Source organism: Gavialis gangeticus, unplaced genomic scaffold (genome assembly GCF_001723915.1).
Source record: "Gavialis gangeticus isolate Ggan-Ray unplaced genomic scaffold, GavGan_comp1, whole genome shotgun sequence".
NCBI classification, from domain to species: Eukaryota; Metazoa; Chordata; order Crocodylia; family Gavialidae; genus Gavialis; species Gavialis gangeticus.
The window spans coordinates 62,674,084-62,685,094 of NW_017729022.1; the positions used below are offsets into that span (position 1 = coordinate 62,674,084).

General features: G+C 52.4%; 1 protein-coding gene across 1 annotated transcript in view; it reads left to right on the forward strand.

Moving 5' to 3' along the window:
* Positions 1-11,011, forward strand: part of JOSD1 (Josephin domain containing 1) — a 52,084-nt gene that overhangs the window by 25,755 nt on the left and 15,318 nt on the right. The gene's annotated exons all lie outside the window — the stretch shown is intronic.

Sequence of the window (11,011 nt, forward strand, 5' to 3'; positions counted from 1 at the left end):
CCCAGGCTTGCTGTGGCATACCCAGCAAAATGGCCTCACGTGCCATGCTCTGGCATGTGTGCTGGGGGTGGCTGACCCCTGCCTTAGTGCAACAGGAGCTAGGTTGCATGGATCAGGGATCAGCCTTCACTGGAGTGCCTAAGGTAGCGGTTCCCAAACTGTGGGTTGTGACCCCAAATGGGTTTGCAACATCAGCAGAAGGGGTCACAGTGGTGGGGCACTGTGGGTTGGAAGTGAGGGGTCATGCTGAGGAAAAGTTTGAGAAGTGCCGGCCTAAGAAGTGCTTCAAACCAGTTTCAGTTGTGGACAGCTCAGGGGTTAAGATGACAAGGAGCTGCCCAAAATGACTGGGAGCAAGGCCCTTAGTGTAAACAGGGTAACAAGGCCCTCATTGCCTAGTTTCCTAGATTCAGAGACCTAAGGAAGAATGTCTGACATTTGACAGCTTGTCTAACCCCTGCCTTGAGTTCTTAGTGCCCAGCCAGCTAATTAAATTGTGTTTCCCAAGTTCTCCTTTTAAAAGGTGTTAGGTTGATTTTTGGATCTTCATGCAGTTGTTCTGTGAGAAACGTGCTCCTCGTTGCAAGTGTGTCTCCAACCGTGACATTTTTTTCAATGAGAGCTCATGCTGTGACTGGCTGCTGCCTCTCTGCTCAGTCCCTCAGAAACCCCATCCTCTAGCAGGCGGCTGGATCCCTGTGATTCAGGCTGCACTGCTCCCGGGAGGGATCCCTTGCTGCCAGAAGGACTGCAGGGACACACCCAGCTCAGCAAAAAAAGGAGTGAGGGACATTCAGGCTGCCCCTCACAGCCTAAAGCTGGGCAGAAGAGGGCGGGTTGGCATATCTCCCTCTCCTGGGCTAGAGGCACCAGTGCTTCCTGGCACCCAGATACTCTGTGGCAGTGGGATGGATCTTAAAGGGGTCTACTCCCCCTGCCCCCTAGTCCAAGTCTATTTACTGCCCAGTGTAAGGGGAGGGAAGGTCTCTGGGGGTAGGGCCTGGTTGGGAGGGGGAGCGCGCCATAAGTTTTTCTACAGGCAAAACACCAAAGCCAGGTGGAAGCTGGGAGCTGGCCTGTTCCCAGGAGCCTGGAGTGCAAGCAGGGTGGGGACCACTGGGGGAAGACTGTCGCCCCCAGGCCAGCTCCAGGGCATGAACGCTGCATGCCCCTGGAATCTGGGGCGGGGTATGGTGAGCTCCGGCAGGAGGCAGCGGCAGGAGTATGGTGGCGGTAAGCAGGGAGCTCCTGCAGGCAGCTGTGGTGCTTGGCCCTGCCCCTAGTTTGGGCCACCATCTGTTTGAACAATTACAGGCAGCGGTGGCATCGGGCCACTAGAAAATTGAATGGGATATAATTTTGGGCAACCCATACATCTGCACATTTTCTAGTGGTATAGGAACATTCCAAGTTTGCACTTCGGGAAGAGGGGAAAAAGATACATTATACCAGGCAACGTGCGATGTAAAGTTATAATACCAGTTAGTGTCTTGGAAATAGAAGATGAAGTGTTGAGGTCGCCTAAGAATACACATAATGGACCGGATGAGGAAAAGCAGGCACAGGTGTTAGTCTCATTGCACCACAAGTGTGCAGTTAAAGTCTCTGTTGCGACAAATGCAGTTAGGAGGGTGAGGCATAGTAGGATATCCATCCTGTGGGCCCAAGAGTTATAGATTCAAAAGTTTCTGCATGGTTAAATACCCACCAAGTGTTACCCCGCCCCCTTGCTATAATTGTCCCTTCCCAATCAGCAATATTTGGATGGGAGACCTTAACTTTCATCCCTGGCCTGAGGGTTTCTGAACAGTGGGGTGGAGGTCTCATGGTTGGGGGTTCCCTATCCTTAATTGCAAAGATGAGTTCAATAGATGAACCCAGAGGACGTGCTCGATGATTCATTAGATGGACTGCTTGATGCAGATAATTGTCCCAATGGGACTAAGTGGAATTCACGAACAGTTTCAAATGAGTTTTTAAGATGGAGTTGGCCCGTTCCACTATGCCATTAGCCTGGGGGTTATATATGCAATGATAAGTCCACAGAATCTGGGTCTCTTATATCCATCTAGTTATTAGGTGATTCTTAAATCCAGAGCCATTATCGCTCTGTATTTCCAGGGACTTGGGATATGCACTAAGGAGGGCACTTAGGCCACGGATAGTGTCCTCTGCAGTGCAGCGCCGAGATACCTGAGTGAAGGTGAATCCACTTACTACTTCAAATGCTACTAGAACAAAATGCCTTTTAGAGATGGTGGGCAATGGTGGGCCCTATGTAATTGATTTGCCATGTATCCCAGAGCTGTTTTCCTTCCTCAATATGAGGGCCCCCAAATTGAGTGGGTGCCTTCAGACGCCTTTTAACTTCCTGGCACACGATGCATTGGTTTACGACATCAGTTGCCATTTGTCGGGAAATAGCTGTGCGCCATTCTAGGCCATGTTGGAGTAACGCCTGAATCCCACAATGTCCATTTTGGTGGTGAAGCCAGTTGGCTGCCACAAATATCAGGTCCTGTAAAGGTGAAAGAGTTTCTGGTTCTGTGCCAGTTTCTGCTTCTGCTGTGCAAACCTTTAGACCTTTGGCCAATTGGTCCACCTTGTGGTTCCACATTGCTGCCGCTGAGTGGTGTGTTCCTTTCTTGTGGGTGTGGGCATCTATGTGTCTGATCTCTAAAATGAATTTCTTGTTTGCAGTGTCGTCCCAGATGTGTTTCCAGAGGTCATGATTCCAGATTGGATTCCCTTTCCTTTTCCAGTGTTTGGCATGGCACACGGGTAGCCAAACAGTGCATCCCTGGTAGCACATCCAGGAGTCAGTATAAATTTGAATGTGGGGAGGAGAGGTGGAGGTTGCAGTCTCCAAGACATGGTCTATTACCATTATGATGGCATGTAATTCTGCATGTTGAGCGCTTGCTCTGGTACCATGGCGCTGGAGAGTATGTCCATCTCTTTGGCGGCTGCTGTCCAAGAGGTTCCTGCTGCTGGCCCGTCTGTGAACCAGGATTCCACCCCGTTTTGACCTTCTGATTTTTCATCAAAGAGTGGGGCTGGCATTACCAGTGAAGGTTGCTCTGAGGGTCGGGAGCTGGGAAAGATATTTAGGCACTGTTCTGTCACTTGTTCTACCAAGGCAGGTTGTCCTCCCAGCAAACAGTTTTCTACCTGGGCTAAAATGACATAGATCCATTTCTGCACCGTGGATCCCCTAGCTCACCCAGAGGGAGGTATTACCTTTTCCAAAAGAGTATGATGGAGGACGGGGAATGATGTAGTTAGGATGATGGGATGATTCATCCACAGAGCCTCAGTGGAGATAAGGGCACGGTAACCAGTTAATAAGAATTTCTCAAATGGTATATCTTGGTTCCGATCCTTTCCAGCTTTTACTCCAGAACCCTATGGGGGAGCCTTGGCGCTCATCGAGCATTCACTGCCATAGGCTCCAATGACCTCCATTGTCCAAGACTCCCAGATGGAGAATCATTTCCCCCCTTTCTCTAATGGGGGCTAACCTTGCATGCATTAAAATGGCTTGTATGAGAGCTAGAAGCACCAGGCGTTGTTCTCCGCCCCATTCCCACTTGGCCTTTTTCTTGCATAGGTTATATAGAGGTCTGGCTAGGGTGCTGTACTCCTGGATGTGCAATCTCCAAAAATTTGAGATACCTAGTATGCTTTGCAGTTCCTTTACATTTTGGGGTGGGCTAGCATTTGCCATTCGATCAATTTCTGATTGGGAAACGTGATTCCCTTCTGCTGACCAGACAGCCCCCAGAAATTGGCATTTAGTATCAGGGGCCTGGGTCTTGGAGTCATTGATAGTAAATCCAGAGTCGTTGATGGCATTTATTAGATCTTGGAGGCATCAACTGCCTCACAAGTTTCCCCTCCACCATGACATCATCAATATAGTGGTAGCAGTGGGTGTTAGGATGCTGCACTTCCACGTTTTTCACGTTTGGTGCCAGCACACAGTACACATAGGTGGGGCTGTGACACCACCCCTGGGGAAGAACACAGAATCGAAACTGTTCTCCCCCCCCAAGTAAAAGCAAAATATTTCCTGGATTCTAAATCAATGGGAATGGAGAACATGTCTTTGAGACCAATACAAGCCATCCACGACAGGGCGTCAGTTCGGATGTGGGTGCATATGTCAGATATGCTGGGCATGGCCGTGTGGATGGGGCCAGTGTGTGCATTCAGGCCTCTGAAATAGACCGTCATTTGCCATCATCCATCGGGTTTTTGAACCAGCCACACAGAGCTGTTAGCCACAGAATGACATCACTCCATCGTCCTGTCCTGTCAAATCAACTCAGTAATGGGTTTAGTGGCTGCAGGAGGGGTTCAGTATTGTGGGTGGTGAACCATTTGCATTTGTGGCAGAGATAGAGGTGGAAGGTTACAAGTAGCTACATTGCTTTGGGCTTCTAGACCGTCTGGAGCAGGAAGATTTCCCATGTTTTGCCCAAAACCCCACATCTCATGGCCAACCCGAAATCTCTGACCTCGAATAGCAGGAAGACCCAGTAGGCTTGGGCCTCTGGGAAGAACTACCACAGGCGTGGAATAAAGGGAGCTACTTCCCAGTAACTGGAGCTTGGCTTGTACTAAAGTTCCTTGTTTCTTAATGTCGCCTACCCCTCAGAAATGGAAAGGGGTGCCTCTTGCCTTGGGGAAGTCTTGCTTGTCTAAAATGGTTACTTGTGCCCCTGTATTGAGTAACATTCTGACCGTCTTTAAGACACCTCCCACTGAAATCCTCATCTCGAGATGGACGAAAGTAGAGGGGACCTTCGGTCGCAATCGGCCCCCTCTCACTGCCAGCGCGATCCCCTCTGACACCAGTGAGGAGGTCAACACAAACCTTCAGGCCGTTGGGGAAGGTGATGGAACAGAAGGGCTGCCACACTTAGCTTTGTTTGCAGACAAGTTCAGATAAAAGCCCCTTAAGACTGTCCATCCATCTGTTCTTTGGTGAGACCGTTCTCCAACAAAGTTCACCACATTACACTCCATGACGGCCCCTGTGCGTTGGAGGACCTCGGCCCAGGGGCCAGTAGCTTGGTGGCATTAGAAGTTCTACCACCAGGGTCGATACTGGCTGTGTGAACTCAGTTCGGGGCTTTTCGAGAGGATCCTTCTCCCGAGGAGTCCATTAAGGGCAGAATTTTCATTACCATCTGCACCCGGCGGGCTTCAAACATCCGGTCCCATGCTGCCCAGCTTTGGGTGTGTAAGATTGCTCATCGCTCCATCCCTGAGGTTGTATAGCCCAGATGTATTGCCCTGGGGTAGCCTTCTCCCCAATCTCGCCTGCCACGACTTTGTTTGTTCTTTCAGTGGTGGGGTCGACTACTAGGGCATATCCAGAGTCGGGAATCTTGGGGCGATGGTCTTCTGTGAGGCTCCAACCTCCCCTATACCTTGCCCTGATACCCAGCCTCGCCGAGTTGCTGACGCCTCCAGGCCTGACCCTTGCCTCTTGATGTAATGGGCACTCTGATACAGATATAAAGATCTAACCTGACCCTGAATCGAGCTGATTAGGAGACCCTCTACGGCCTTCCTTCCTTCCCCTCCAAAAGTGGGAAACAGAACAACGAAAATTAAGAAAAACACGACCAGTAAAAATCCCTGGCTTCAAACAAAATGGGCTCCCTGGCCTGGAGAATTCCTCTCCCTATTAACCCTGTCTAAGGCACCCCTCTGTCCGGCTGATATTCCTCCTGAGTGCCGAACGGGACTACTACTGGTCCCTCCAATTCAACCCCCCTCTGTTTCTCGCCGAGCAGCTCAGACTGGTAGGAACTTGTTTCCTGCAGCCTCTCCCACTGCTTAGGCTCTCTGCTCCCTGTCGGGGTAGACTCTGGGAGCCTTCCCAAACCTGAGCCGATCCCACCTGGATTGCTGGGTCAACTTCTGTCACCCTCTCTTTGGGGCCATCTTTGCTGTCGGCTTCTTCATCCGGAGTCCTTGGATTTTCTCCCTTGCCTCCATTGCTGTGAATAGGAGCATCTGCTGCCTCACCGCTGGTGTCCTCCCTCCGACAGCCTGGGGTGCAGCCTCTTGCCTCGTGGAGGGCCGTCTGGATCCTCCTCGCCCCCGATCGGGGTTCCAAGGGCACCTCCGCTGGCAGCTCCGCTCTGGCTCTCCCCCCTTCTTCTTCCCTTGGACTGCCTTTTATTGTTCTGCACCGACTCCGCTCGTAATTCTCCGCAGCTGGCTACAGTTTCAAAAAGATGTGGCTAATCAGCTGTGCGGGTCCCGCTGCCTCTTCCGGTCTTGCCGCGGCATCAGCTGCAGGTAAGGGAATCTCCGTTTCTTTTTTCCTTCCCTCACCTTCCCTGTTGTGTTTTGGGTCCCAGGATTCCCCCTTGCCCCCTTGGGGTCTTTTCTCTGTAGTTTCCCTGTGACACCATCCTTTCCACTTCTGGCAGAGTCAGTCCTATCATGGTTCCCGCCAGGGTTAACAGAATGGCTCTATAGTGCGGCGCCGCCCTCCGATGAAACTGCCTCCACATCAGGCCAGTGAATTGAATATTCTCGGGCTTGACCGTCCACTGGGCAGTATGAGTCAGCTGTCAGATACTCAACTCAGTTGCTCGGGGATGTAGGGGGATGGTTAGGAAGGCCAAGGCAGAGATGGAACAGGGGCTGACTTCCCGGATTAAGGACAACAAGAAGTCCTTTTTTAAGTACATAGGGAGAAGAAAGAAGGCCCCAGGAAATGTGGGGCCCTTGCAGGACATGACGGGGAATCTGGTTGTCACGCCAGACGACAAAGCCAACATATTTAATAACTTCTTTGCCTCTGTCTTCCTCAGTAAGGACCAGAACTGCCACCTCCCTGCTGGGCCCCCTTCGGGCCCCGGGGGAGGCTCACCTGGGCCTAGGGTGAGTGAGGATTTAGTTAGGGAGCTTCTGGAGGGGCTGGACGTTTTTAAGTCAGCCGGCCCGGATGATCTTCACCCTAGAGTCCTAAAGGAACTGGCTGGGGTCATTGCAAGTCCCCTGGCACGGCTTTATGAACACTCGTGGTGCTCTGGAGAGGTGCCGGAGGACTGGAAGAGGGCCAACGTGGTTCCCATCTTCAAAAAGGGGAGGAAAGAGGACCCGGGGAACTACAGGCCAGTCAGCCTTACCTCGATCCTGGGCAAGCTGTTCGAGAAAATTATTCTGGCACACATCCAGGAGGGGCCAGCAGGGAACTGCATGCTCAGGGGCAACCAGCACGGGTTCATCAGCGGCAGGTCCTGTCAGACCAACCTGGTGGCCTTTTACGACCAGGTCACTAAATCATTGGATGCAGGGGTGGCAGTGGATATAGTTTTCCTAGACTTCAGGAAGGCTTTTGATACTGTCTCTCACCCCATTCTCATTAGGAAGCTGGGGGACTGTGGCGTAGACACCCATACAGTCCAATGGGTCGCCAACTGGTTAGAGAGTCGCACCCAGAGGGTGGTAGTGGATGGGTCCTTCTCGACCTGGAAGGACGTGGGAAGTGGGGTCCCACAGGGCTCGGTCCTTGGGCCCGCCCTGTTCAACATCTTCATCAGTGATTTGGATGAGGGGGTGCAAAGCACCCTGTTCAAGTTTGCTGATGACACTAAGATGTGGGGGGATGTGGGCACAATAGAGGGGAGCAACAGGCTACAGTTGGACCTAGATAGGTTACAAGGATGGGCGGAGGAGAATAGGATGGGGTTTAACACAGACAAGTGTAAGGTGATGCACCTGGGGAGGAACAATCGGCACCATACATACAGGCTGGGGAACTCCCCTCTTGTCAGCACGGAGGTGGAAAAGGATCTGGGAGTCATTATTGACTCCAAGATGAACATGAGTCGGCAATGTGGGGAGGCGGCTAGGAAGGCCAACTGCACCTTGTCGTGCATCCACAGATGCATCTCGAGCAGGTCCAAGGAGGTGATCCTCCCCCTCTATGCGGCACTGGTCAGGCCGCAGCTGGAGTACTGCGTCCAGTTCTGGGCGCCGCACTTTAAGAGGGATGTGGACAGCATCGAGAGGGTCCAGAGGAGGGCCACTCGTATGATCAAGGGACAGCAGGGTAGGTCCTATGAGGAAAGGTTGCGGGACCTGAACCTGTTCAGCCTTCAAAAGAGAAGGCTGAGGGGGGATCTTGTGGCCTGTTATAAACTGGTTAGGGGGGATCAGCAGGCGCTGGGGGAGTCCCTGTTCCCCCGAGCGCTGCAAGGAGTGACCAGGAACAATGGTCACAAGCTGGCGGAGGGAAGGTTTAAGTTGGGCATCAGGAGGTGCTACTTCATGGTCAGGGTGGCTAGAGTCTGGAACCAGCTTCCAAGTGAGGTTGTGCAGGCTCCCACCCTGGGGGTTTTTAAGAGGAGGTTGGATGACCACCTTACTGGGGTCATTTGACCCCAGTGCTCTTCCTACCATGGCAGGGGGTCGGACTAGATGATCTGCTCAGGTCCCTTCCGACCCTAGAAACTATGAAACTATGAAACTGCCACAAACAGGAAGACATCTGGTCTGAATCAGTCCATTCTGGGTCAGGAGCTTCCTCCCAAGTCCTGATATGGTATGCCATAGGCCTGTATGCAGGCCTCTGCCAGGGAGGTTCCTCCCAGCTGGATTTGGGGTCCGAGGGGAAGTCCCGGTTCTAACGTTATGAGGTTGCCCTCATGGGGGGCCAGAAGTATGTTATCTCCCTGGTCCCAACAGATTTGGGCAAGCCAGGCCAAATGTCCCTCTTTGGAGTTTTTCCTATACTGTTCCGTTATGTCATGGAAGTCTGTGTGAGTACAGGAAATTAATTGCATTGAGGTCTGTCCGCCCTGTGCTACTCAGGTGGAAACTACTGAACAGGCCAATGGACTAGGGTTGTCTTCTGCCTGGAGTGGATCAGGAGCATATGGTGGGGGTGGTGTGGTGGTCTCCGAGTTGCTGTCCTCCCCATCATTCTTCTCCCATAGCCCTAACATCGATCTCTGTCTGTACAGACATTGCTACACTCTTTTGGGCTCAGGGTCGTTCGTTTTGGCGTGATCGGCCATACGCTGCAGCATGGCTTGGGCCCTCACCACTAGTGCTTGGGCCTGTTGTCCCTCTAGCACCTCTAACTTCTCTTGGGCTAACCCGGCAGTCGCCGCAGCTACCCTTGCCCGATCGTTTGCTTCTCTCAGCTCCTCTTGCAACCGTTCATTTTCAAGTTCTAATTCACTCCTCTTACGCTCTGACTCCTGACATGCCTCTGCCCCTAACTTTACACAGGTGGCTAGCAACCAGGAAAGTGCTCCCTTCCTGGGGCCTCCTTTTTTCCTGCAACTGGCAGACAGTCAGTCCCACTGATTCTTAATTTCCCTGGGGTCGTTCCACCGGGACCTCAGAAACTCCTTATCCCAACTGGGGTTCTTAACCTGACCCGTCCTCCAGAAGGACAGCAAGTGCTGACCATTCTGAATCCTTCTCCATGTCCACTCCCAGAAATCCTGTTCGTGACACCAACTTAATGTCGTGGCCTGATAATAGTCGGCCAGATCTGAGGAAAGGTTCTACAGATTTTTGGGTTTATTTAAACAACTGTGTTCAACAACAAAGGGAAGGTTACAAATAACAATAAAACACAAATGTGACTATAACATACAATAACACCACAAACATAAACATATATCAGTGACACTTATCGGTCAGAGCCGGTTGCCAAGCGCGCACACTTTCTGTCCAATTAGGCTTTGTTAGCCTCTCACAAGTCAGGCATCCCTGAGTTTGTGAGCTGACTCTGGCCGGTGAGGCGTGGTCCAGTGCGATCCTTGTCGTGACCTCAGTCTCCAACTGATCGAGTCAAAGGTGGTGGTCCCAGTGTTGATCTCGAACATCTCTGCTGCTGTTTGTACAGGTTGGAAGACTGAGCTATGGAAATTCCCATGGAAATTCCCCAAACCCCACTGGGAATTCCCCCACAGGCGCTGTCAGTGGGGGGGTGGCTAGCATCAACTGATGGTTGGCGACTATCCACAGATGCCACCAGTAGTGGCAGTGGCAGCCTATGGCAATCACAGATCACCCGCAGAAGCTGCCTGCAGTATCAGGGCTGGGGGTGGGCAGTAGCGAGCAGTGACTGCGCGGAGCCATCAACAGTGTTAGTGGTGCCTTTTCGCAGGGGGACACCGCCACACTCAGAGGGTGCATATGAACCCGTGTGCACCCCCTATGCCTTGCAGATGGTCCAGGGCAGCTCCGAGCCCTGGGTGCTCGAGGTCTTTGCTTCAGTCAGGGATGATGCAGGGCACTCCCCAGCAGCAGCCCCAGGGAAAGAGCAGCATTGCTCCTGCCCCAGTGGAGCCTGCGCTTCACACCAGCAAGTAGGCTCAGCATTCCCAGGTCTTAAATATGCGATTACCGTGTTGGAAGCTCAAAATTTTCATATTTGCTGAACAACTATCGCACACTAAAAGATGCAAATGCGTATGTAAATGAGTATGCAAATACATCTTATTGACTTTAAATGCTCACTCTAATCGCCAGCGAGTGAGAACTGGGTCATCGGAGTTGAAGCGTTTCTTTATTTCGAGGCGAGCAGTCGTACGAAAGTGCTGCTGACAGCAACCCCACAAGTCCGTGAAGACTCCCTGAGAGTGACTGGGGTTTTGCATATGCTGCATCAATCAGCTGCCTCAAACAGGACCGTGCATTTTTTAACACGTTCACTCTTCTTGATCGCGCATCGTCAAAGGGTTGAAGTTACCGCATCAATTCGATAATTAACCTGCCCCAGGCAACAGTGCGCAGGTTCCTCGCTGCGCCTACGCAACAAAAGGGCTCTGCGCATGCTCCAAGCCCCGGGGAGCTGGCCTTGGGGAGGGCAGTGCGCAGCCGCGGCGGGGCCACGGCTGCAGCCCAGCGGGCGGGGCGCAGGGACCGGTGGCGTCACGTGGCAGCGCGCTTCGCAGACGTCGGCGTGTGCGGGGCGGGGCCAGTACACGCGCCAGGCCAGGGGCGGGCCCGGTTGCGCCTG